Genomic DNA, 10,742 nt, shown 5'->3' with positions numbered 1-10,742 from the left:
GCTAGCAGACCCATTCACCCCCAGCCAGAATCTCACCTCTGCTGCCCCCATCTTGTCTCGGGAAGGAGGATCTCCCTCCCGCTGAATCACCCGGCGCTTCCTGGAGGCTGAGGCCAGTAGCAGCTCGCTCTTCAGTGGGGGGCTGGGCAGGCTCCGTCTTCAGGGCCGGGGTGTCTCCAGATTCTGGCTCCCCGTTGACGATGGTGAAGCCTGCAGCAGCATGGACTAACTGCTGTTCTGCCTAACTGTGGGCAGTCAGAGGGTCCTGAGCAGGGCTCACTGCTTATTCCATGTCTGTATCCCCCCATCCTCTCCCTCCCCAGCGCCTGGCGTAGGGCAGGGACTTCATCCGTGTTTGTTAAATAAATGTGCTAAGAAAGGGAAGATAAAAGCGAGAAAGATGGGGAGACAAAGAAGCGAGATTTTTTTTTTTTTTTTTTGAGACGGGAGTCTCGCTCTGTCGCCCAGGCTGGAGTGCTGTGGGCGGGTCTCAGCTCACTGCAAGCTCCGCCTCCCGGGTTCCCGCCATTCTCCTGCCTCGGCCTCCGAGTAGCTGGGACTACAGGCGCCCGCCACCTCGCCCGGCTAGTTTTTTGTATTTTTTTATTAGAGACGGGGTTTCACCGTGTTAGCCAGGATGGTCTCGATCTCCTGACCTCGTGACCCGCCCGTCTCGGCCTCCCAAAGTGCTGGGATTACAGGCTTGAGCCACCGCGCCCGGCCGAGATTATTTCCTAATGGGAGAAAAAGAGACCAGATATTGGGGCACTGACAGCACCAGATACACAGACATGACCCCGAGACCTGGAACCGCGGCACAATTGGCCACAGAGATGACAACAGCCCCAGATGACACGTGTGGGGCACTGGTTAAATGCCAGGCAGTGTTGCCATCTCTTTATAAGCGTGAACTTGAACTCTCACAACTCCATTTTGCAGTCCAGAAAACTGAGGCAAAATGTGGCTAAGTAACTTGCCCAAGGTTACACAGCTAATGCATGAACCCAGGCAGCCTGGCCTCAGAGCCTGCACTTCTAGCCGTGCAGTGTGACAGGTAATCATGGGTGTGGCAGGGAGCAGTCTTCATGGGATCCAGAGGAGATAGCAGCCCCAGGGGACAAGAGCACTGACCAGGAGGGAAGGGCCATCACTACTTCCTGGCGATTTGCTCAGTGCAGGCTCTGGACCTCTGGCCTTGGCACTGGCTTCCTGGAGACGATTCTGCACTCACTCGCTGGCCGCTGCAGTGTGCTGGATGGAAGATTGCTGATGAGAAGGTGATGGTCTCGAGGAGGACTTCTTTGGCCTCCAGGGCCAACTGTGGGTCAAAGGAGCCCAGCTCCCAAAGCCTTTGACACCATCTCTTTTTGTTGCAGAAACAGCTGACCAGATGGTCAGCTTGCTTTGCCAGGTGCCCAGATCCCTGCCAGCACGGCTGCCTGAAAAGGTCAGCAGAGTAAAGATGTGTTCCCACAGCAGCTTTCAAGGGGTACCGAGAAGCCTTTCCCTGCAGAGCCCACCGTCTCTTCCCTGGCACATCCTTCCCTCCCTAGCTCTCCTTGGGCTAATACCTCCTACCCCAGTGTCTGTTCCTGATCTAATAGTCACCACTATTTGAGTATTCCCATGTGCCAGGCCCTATACCAAGCCTATTGCATGCCTCTTCTCATTGAACCCTCACCACTGTATCCTATAAAGTAGGTATCATCTCTTCTCTCTATAGCCAGGGAAGGGAGCCTTGGGGCATTCCTTAACAAGCTCCTGGTCTCACAAATGCTAAATGGTGGAGCTTGGGTTCCAAACCCAAGTGTTGGTGCCAAAGCCCAGCTTTTTAGCTGGGCCTGTGAAGACTGGCTTTGCTTTCTGAGCTTCACACAGGGGTCTTGGGGTCTTCTTTCTTTTAGCATTGGCTTTTTCAGCCTGCCTACCTTCAACTTGGATGGGAAACTAAGAACAAGGGTGTTTCCAAGAGTGGAGCTGGCAGCCTCTGTCACAGGCGGATGGGAGCCCAAAGGTGTCATCTTCATCTAATGCTAAAATGCTTCACAGGGATTAAACACACTGCCTGCCGCAGTGGTTCCCGCGGCCACGTGGGGGCTGGGTGGCTTAAATTGGGGAGGTGCAAATGTGATGGGGGGGACCTTTGGTGAGGGATACACACCCAGGACGTGCAGGTAAAGGAAATCCAGACTGGATCCACCTATAGTGCCAAACACGCCCACGTCTAGTCTGGCTCGACTAGACTTGGACATGTTTAATCAAGCTGCCCTGATTTATTGCTGACTGCATTCTCCAGGCCACAGCGCCATCTGCAGGGCAGCCCTGCACCAGTGGGGGCAGGTCCTGGGGCCTGTCCCAAGACCCTGTGATGGTCAGCATTAAGGTAAAGCTTGTGAGCTACAAAGCCGGCAGCGATTGCAGTCCTTTCAAACTTAGGGCAGTCGTACAGGCACCACCCCTTCTCAAAAACCAACCTCCTGAAATGATATGGGCAGATATTAGCATGCCCATTTTATAGACGAAGAAACTGGGCCTCAGAAAGCCACAGTCACCCCCCCAAGGGTGGAGTCAGGCAGGATTCCAACTCAGGCTCTTTGACCAAAAACTCTGGGCTCTACATCTGCCTCTCCTGATGCAGAAGAAAGAGAAGAAGCATGGAGGGTAAAGGATGAAGCGAAAAGCCACTGGCTGGGTGGATTGAGAGCCAGGATTCGTGGCTTGGTTTTGTCGCACTGTCTCTGCTGCCAAGCCCTACTCACCCCCGCCAGGAAGAGCAAACATTCCCAGACACAACATCCTCCTGGGTCTGTCATCAGGTTGACAGAGAGAAAATCGAACTCCTTACAGGAGACTGTCAGGGTGGGCTGGGGTGGAGTTTTTAAATGTCTCAATGACTGGGAAGATAATTGAGGACATTATATTTTTTACTCTTTTCAGTGCCTGTCTCAGCAGCAAGCACTTGTCAGCCAGATCCTGGAGGCCGAAGGCTGACTACCCTGACAAAAAGAAGACAGTCAAGTTGTCTAAATTCATCGATTTTTCTGAAATTTGAAATCTGCAATTTCCGGAGCTGTGTTCTGTTGTTAAGTGGCTGTCCAAATTCCTGAGCTCATGTTTAAGTGTCGCCGACAAAGAAGGAAACAATCCAATCAGGTTTACATTGGCGGTTCAATTAGACACATATGAGGTAGTCACTCAGAAGCGGTTCACAGCAAATTTATTCCTGGGACAACCTTCTTTTACCACCCAACTTAAATCTCCCAGGAATTTGTTCCAAGAATAGAAGCTAACTGCTATAATATCCCGAGCTAATTGCAATATTATCCTGATTGGAGCCTAATGAGAAGGCACATCTGCCTCGCTAGCCAGCACTGCCTCTCCCCCTACACAGAGCCCTCAGAGATAGATTATCTTGTTCTAGACAGCTTTGTTATTTGATTATCTACACTATAGCTCTTTCTTGCTAATTTACCACTTTTACATATTTATGCCCCCTAATTAGTCAACAAGTATTTATTAAACACCTACTGCATGCTCATCCCATGTATCCCAAGCAAACAGAAGAATGTTTGCTTCCGGTTCCAAAGAGAAATACATGCTTCTTTGGGGTGCTGGTCTCTTTTGGGGTCTTCAGTCAGATGAACAAGTAACATATATGGATCAGAAGCTTATGCCTGTAATCTCAGCGCTTTGAGAGGCCAAGGTGGGCAGATTGCTAGCGCCCAGGAGTTCAAGACCAGCCTGGGCAACATAGTGAAGTGTCACCTCTACTAAAAATACAAAAAATTAGCTGGGCATGGAGGCGTGCACCTGTCATCCCAGCTACTTGGGAGGCTAAGGTGGGAGGACCACCTGAACTCAGAAAGTCAAATCTGCAGTGAGCCGAGATGGCACCCAATGCACTCCAGCCTGGACAATGAACCTTGTCTCAAAAAGTAAAAATCATATATATGCAGCAGTATTTGTACATAAAACACATGCTTGGAAACCCACACGTCTGGGATATCTGCATATGCCTTGTGGAGAATTTCTAGGGTCGGTTAGCAGGAGAAAGAAACATAAATTATATTGTTCTGGAACTCTTCTCTACATCACCCAGCCGAGGAGCATAAGGAGAGTGCTTTCATTTCATTCATTAACTCACCAAATATTTGCTGAACATTGATCCTGTGCTTGGCCCCGGAAGAGAATTTTGCAAAAATACAGTCCCTTATTTCAGATTTGACAACACAGTGGGGAGACTATATCTTTTTTTTTTTAATGCAAATCATAGAACAGAGGCAACATTCAAGACTGATGAGGAAATTTGGCTCTTGGGAAATGGTCAGAACGGCTCATTCTGCTAAGAGCAGAGCATCTTGTAAAGTTCTACCCAGCTTGTTGCCCCACTTAGCCCTCCACAGGTTGCGGAAGCAGAGGAGGGAGCCACCCCTGTGGACTCAATTCTCACCCTTGCTGGTGAAAACAGAAATCATGGGTTCTCATTGCTCACAGCTCCGCCTGGAACGACTTCCTTCTCTCCACTTCCAGACCCAAGCCCAGGCTTCCCAGGTTTCATCTTTGGACCTTTTCCCACTCCCTGCACCTGGGGCCCAATGCTCAACCCACCTCTCCACCCTTCGCATCCTTCCGTGGTTAAATGTAGGCTTCTCTCTTCCTGTCTGTGGCTGTCCGTTACCCCAAGTCAAGGCCTTACATCACCTTGCTCGCCTCAGGGAACGCACCCCTCCTGCACCTCGGAAGGCTGAACTCCTCCAGTGCCCAGTTTGTCCTGACCTCAGAAGTACAACCCATTCCACTCAGAAGAAGCAAAGAGGGGTTTTTAAAGAAATATAAGCAGCTTCACTGAGAGCTCATGGCTAAACTCAGATTTCAAGAGGACAAGAACAAGAAAAAGGACAAATTGTAAGAATAGTTTCAGAAATGTTTACTAATGAGATGAATATGTGTAAGGCATTTAGCACAGTGCCTAAAACACATTAAGTAACCAACAAATGGTAGGTGGTATTAATACCATTATTATTAAATCCCAGAATGACGAGATTACAAGAACATGCACGCATAACAAAAGCAGTCTTAAAAAGCTAATTTTTTTTTTTTCAGGGCCAGAGTAACAGGAAAGAGACCCATTATTCAAGACAGATGATGTAATGTGAATAAAAGAGTGAACATTTTAAGGTGTCTTTTATCCTAATATTCTTCTATTTTCTTTAGAAGAGAGAATTATCTTCAACCTGGAAAGGATAATAAACATGATTATGGGGAAATCGGGACCCAAGACAGATGACGCAGCACTCAAGGAGAGCCCTTCTGCTTTTTGCGAGCCCAACGCTCTTAACTCCCACTAAATATACCCAAGACCTTTACTGTGTGGTTGCAAACCCCTACTGTAAATATTGAGAAGTCAGGAAGGTGAGAAGGGTGGGGAAGAATTAGAGATGAGCAAATGTTGCCCAGGTTTGTGAGAGAAGGGGGATTCCAGAAACTACAGATGGGTATGTCTGAGATTGATCTGCAGGCAGATAGGCTTATAAAAGATGGCAGATGTTACTGGTGGTCAAAGTGGCTTACTAAGAGTAATTAGTCAAATTAACCTTATTTCCATTGCTCAGGGATTGGTACATGAAGGCATTGCTACGCATACTGCATACTTAATTTTAGCAAAGCACCTGATAGAATCTTTCAGGATTCCTGGTGGGTAAGATGGAGAAATAAGGGCTAGATTTAAAGTATGATTAGCCAAGTTACATAGATGGCTGAACCTCCACATCTAATGAATGGAACAGTGTCCACTACAGAGCACATTATAGGTGCTTAGTAAATATCTGTTACTGTTACACAAATGAATCAAGTTGGAGGGAAGTTTCTGATGGTATGTCCCCATCCAATTTTATATATATATAAAATATAATATATTTTGCACCCAGGCTGGAGTGCAGTGGCGCAATCTTAGCTCAGTATAACCTCCACCTTCTGAGTTCGAGCAATTTTTGTGCCTCAGCCTCCCAAGTAGCTGGGATTACCGGTGTGTGCCACCACGCCCGGCTAAGTTTTGTATTTTTAGTAGAGACGGGGTTTCACTATGTTGGCCAGGCTGGTCTTGAACTCCTGACCTGAAGTAATCTGCCTGCCTCAGCCTCCCAAAGTGCTGGGATTGCAGGTGTGAGCCACCATGCCCAACCTCAGGTGTAGTATTGATCCAAAATGATATCTGATGTACAGGAAGGGGGAAAGATCTGTTTTGTATGTAAGAGTAAGTTAGTCGAAATATAGTGAGGACAGTCAGTGAATGGAGGGGAACATCGAAAGAGACAGTGCTGGCAGAAGGCTGCAGGATGTTTACACCCCTGGGACCCCAAGGAGGTTGGTGAGAAGAGAGTCAAGTTAGATTTCAATCAGATGGCGCCATAGACCCGGCTAAGATTGGACTGGGTAGGCCCACCCTAGGCTGATCCCGTTCGGGAGCCTCTTCCTTATATGAATGGACTGTAATAAGAAAAGCCTGTGATGATAAAGTCTATTAAGGGTGGAAGCAATATGTGGTCTAGTTGGCTCTGCCTTGGGAATAGTTTTAGGGAGGGGTTTGTGCAGTGGACAAAGGATGAGATCAAGAGGAGACTCTATTGAAAGAAAAAAAAAATGCCATCCAGGCGCGGTGGCTCATGCCTGTAATCCCAGCCCTCTGGGAGGCCGAGGTGGGTGGGTCAGCTGAGGTCAGGAGTTCGAAACCAGCCTGGCCAACGTGGCAAAACCCCATCTCTACTAAAAATACAAAACTTAGCCGGGTGTGGTGGCACACACCGGTAGTCCCAGCTACTTGGGAGGCTGAGGCTACACAAAAATTAGCCAGGTGGGGTGGTGCATGCCTGTCGTCCCAAATACTCAGGAGGCTGAGGCAGGAGAATCACTTGAACTCAGGAGGCAGAGGTTGCAGTGAGCCAAGATCACGCCATTGCACTCTAGCCTGGGTGACAGAGTGAGACTGTCTCAAACAAACAAAACTATTGGGGAAAGGAAGACAAAGCCAGCAACTTCCTGGGTACCCAAGTCCGGCACATTAGCAGGTGTTTGTGTGCTCCCCCCAACAAGTTCCTCACCTCCTTTACCAGGGGTTACAGCTCCATGGGAGAAAAGCCTGATAGGTGGAGATGGCAGAGCCCCTTCTCCTAATGGTGGCTGTGTGTCTGCTTGGCTTAGCAGCAGTGTGACAGCTTGCTCTTTGGATCGCTCTTCCTTGCCCAACTATTGCCAAACCAGGTTGAGCCCACCTCAAGGGATTGGGCAGGTAGAAAGTGTGGGTCAGTACAATCCTCACAATAATTTAGATGACGACATTAGAGCTCAGAAAAGTAGATGTTTTTAACCATGGTCACACAGCTGGCCTACAGTGGAGCAAGGATTTGAACCCAGAGTCTTAATGCTAGGATCCAAATTGTCAATCACACAGCACTGGGCTGGCATCTGCAGAATCTCAGGTTCTGAGATTGGGTCCCCACATTTTAAGAAGGATGTGGACAGATCAAAGGGGTAGCTCCTGGAGAGCCACCAGGAGAATGGGAGAATGGGAGAGGCTGGAAATCTTGTCCTGTAAGAAATACAGGGAGGGCCAAGTGCAGTGGCTCACACCTGTAATCCCAGCACTTTGGGAGGCCAAGGAGGGCGGATCACCTGAAACCAGGAGTTCGAGACTAGCCTGGCCAATGTGGTGAAACTCCATCTCTACTAAAAATACAAAAATTAGCCAGGTGTGGTGGCTCACACCTGTAATCCCAGCTATTTGGGAGGCTGAGGCAGGAGAATTGCTTGAACTCGGGATGTGGAGGCTGCAGTGAGCCAAGATTGCACCACTGCACTCCAGCCTGGGCAACACAGTAAGACTCCATCTCCAAAAAAAAAAAAAAACAAAAACAAAAAACCTACAGGTCATCAGGGAATTCTGTCTGAAACAAAGATGACTTGGGAAAACGCAATAACTGTCCTCAAGCTCTCAGAGAAATGTTATGTGGCAAAACACAGACATTTATTTTTCATAGCAGTTTAAGAATAATAGTAATGATGTATTTTGACATTCTAAGGATTACAGAGTTATCCTAAACCAGAGTGGGCTGCTTTGAGATACTGAGCTCCCGGGCACTGAGAGTATTCAAGCAGAAGCTGGATGTCATGGGCCAGGCTTTCAATAAACCTGAAATCTACTCTTCCTCTTCTCAAAGTGCCTACAGCACGGCTGAGACCTACTTTCTCAGCTCCCTTGTCACTATTGGTTTCTTGACTATAAACTTCATACAGCTTTACTGAGGGATAACCTATGTACTGTACAATTTATCCATTGTAAGTGAACAGTTTGATGGTTCCTAGTAAATCTATACAGCTCTGCAATCATTGCTATGGTCCAGTTGCAGAAACTTTGTGATTATAGTTTTTTTCCCCAAAGAACATTATTAGCATCAAGGGTAGATCCAGGTCCCATGGGCCGTGGTCTTCACAGACCTAACAGCAGGACTCTGTGCTATGGCTCTTGCCTCACAGCCTCTCCTCATTCCTTCTTGGGTGTCACCTGATCTGCCCTGCCACATGCTGCTTGGCCTTCCTGGGCCCTGGGTGCCTCCCCCCACCCAAGGTGTCTCCGATGGGCACCTTTGCTTCCTTCCCTCCTCCTCTGCCATGGCGTGGGGGCAGGGGCTTGGTCTTCAGCAGATTCCAAGGCAGTAGGGTGTACTCAGAAGTATGTGAGCCCTGCTACCCCAGAGCTGTATTTGGCTTATGGCCATGTGGCCTCCAGCAAGTCACCTTATATTCGTTATTTCTGTTTTGAGACAGGGTCTCACTCTGTTGCCTAGGCTGAGTGCAATGGCTCAGTCTCATCTCACTGCAGCCTCTATCTTCCGGGCTCAAGTGATCCTTCCACATCAGCCTCCCAAGGAGCTGTGACTACAGGCACGCACCACCACATCCAGCTAATTTTGTTTATTTATTTATTTATTTTTTGTAGCGACGAGGTCTATGTTGCCCAGGCTGGTCTTAAACTCCTGGGTTCAAGCGATTCGCCTGTCTCAGCCTCTTAAAGTGCTGTGATTACAGGCATGTGCCACCATGCCTGGCCACTTTATCTTCTTGGACCTTAATTTTTCCCCTTTTGTAATGCAGACATAATATACATGCCTTGCTCGGTGCAAAGATCAGAAATGATGAAATGATGTGTATCAAGTGACTAGCACAATATCTACTTTTTTTTTTTTTTTTTTTTGAGACAGTCTTGCACTGTCGCCCAGGCTGGAGTGCAGTGGCGCGATCTCGGCTCACTACAGCCTCCGCCTCCCAGGTTCAAGTGATTCTTCTGCCTCAGCCTCCCGAGTAGCTGGGACTACAGGCGTGCACCACCACACCTGGCTAATTTTTGTATTTTTAGTAGATAGTTTCACCATGTTGGCCACGCTGGTCTCGAACTCAAGTGATCCACCTGCCTTGGTCTCCCAAAGTGCTGGGATTACAGGTGTGAGCCACCATGTCTGGCCAATATTCACTATTTTTAATAAATGGTATCCATGATTACTGCTGCCACCTTCATTATTGACACTCAAAAGTCCTCTGCTTTGAGCGCTTATTTTGCCTTTCTCTTCTCGGAATATCCCTGTTTTCTGGGTCTCTCCTGGTGTCCAGCCCTTACCGTAGACACAGAGATGGATTCCCCTACATTTGGGAACCCCCAAGGCTGACCCTAGCCAGGGAGTGCATGTGGGTTAGTTGGGATGGAGCAGCAGCACCACCTAGTGGCAATGTGCAGCAGCACGCTAATTACTGGCCAAATATAGGAGTTGGTCTAATAGCTACATTAGGACACTTTGGAAGTCGCCTACTCCAGCTGTTCGTCCAGTGCTTGTGTGACCACAGCATCCTCCTAGAGAGGGCTTCCCATGCCATGCACTAGAGCAAAAGAGGATGGAGAGAATGAAAAAACAGGAGAGAATTTATCAGTGTAATGCTCCTCACGGACCACAGGGTAGTAAAGAAAAGTTTAAAAAGCATCTCCACCAGATGTAGAGATAGGAAGTAGGTCGGTGGTTAGTGGTTGCCCAGTGCTGCGGGGGATGGGGGAAATGAGGAGTGATCGCTAAAGGGTCCAGGGTTTCTTTTCAGGGTGATAGAAATGTTTTAAAAGTGACCAGGCACAGTGGTTCACGCCTGTAATCCCAGCACTTTGGAAGGCTGAGGCGGGCAGATCGCTTGAGGTCAAGAGTTCAAGACCAGCCTGGCCAACACAGTACATCCCCGTCTCTACTACTAATACAAAAATTAGCCAGGTGTGGTGGTGCATGCCTATAATCCCAGCTACTCGGGTGGCTGAGAAAGCAGAATCGCTTGAACCCGGGAGGCAGAGGTTGTAGTGAGCTGAGATTGTGCCACTGCACTCCAGCCTGGGCAACAGAGTGAGACTCTGTCTCAATAATAATAATAGGCCAGGCGCGGTGGCTCACACCTGTAATCCCAGCACTTTGGGAGGCTGAGGTGGGTGGATCACAAAGTCAGGAGATCCAGACCATCCTGGCTAACATGGTGAAACCCCATCTCTACTAAAAGTACAAAAAATTAGCTGGGCGTGGTGGCAGGTGCCGGTAGTCCCAGCTAGTCTGGAGGCTGAGGCAGGAGAATGGCGTGAACCCGGAAGGCAGAGCTTGCAGTGAGCTGAGATCGTGCCACTGCACTCCAGCCTGGGTGACAGAGCAAGACTCTGTCTCAAAAAA

The 10,742-nt window shown here is 48.6% G+C and overlaps 1 pseudogene across 1 annotated transcript in view; it reads right to left on the bottom strand.

The window, feature by feature from the left end:
• Positions 1-7,998: 7,998 nt before the first annotated feature.
• The window catches only part of LOC105555148, a 4,183-nt pseudogene continuing 1,439 nt past the window's right edge, over positions 7,999-10,742 (bottom strand). Inside the window, exons 3-4 of the transcript XR_001008430.1 lie at positions 9,650-9,722; positions 7,999-8,828 (exon numbers count right to left, since the gene is read on the bottom strand). The product of XR_001008430.1 is annotated as a putative uncharacterized protein encoded by CRHR1-IT1 (transcript). The remainder of the gene's footprint in view (positions 8,829-9,649; positions 9,723-10,742) is intronic.

This window comes from Mandrillus leucophaeus, unplaced genomic scaffold (assembly GCF_000951045.1).
Source record: "Mandrillus leucophaeus isolate KB7577 unplaced genomic scaffold, Mleu.le_1.0 Scaffold670, whole genome shotgun sequence".
Taxonomy (NCBI): Eukaryota; Metazoa; Chordata; class Mammalia; order Primates; family Cercopithecidae; genus Mandrillus; species Mandrillus leucophaeus.
Note: the sequence above shows the minus strand (reverse complement) of the source record. Positions and strands in the feature narration are given on the sequence as shown.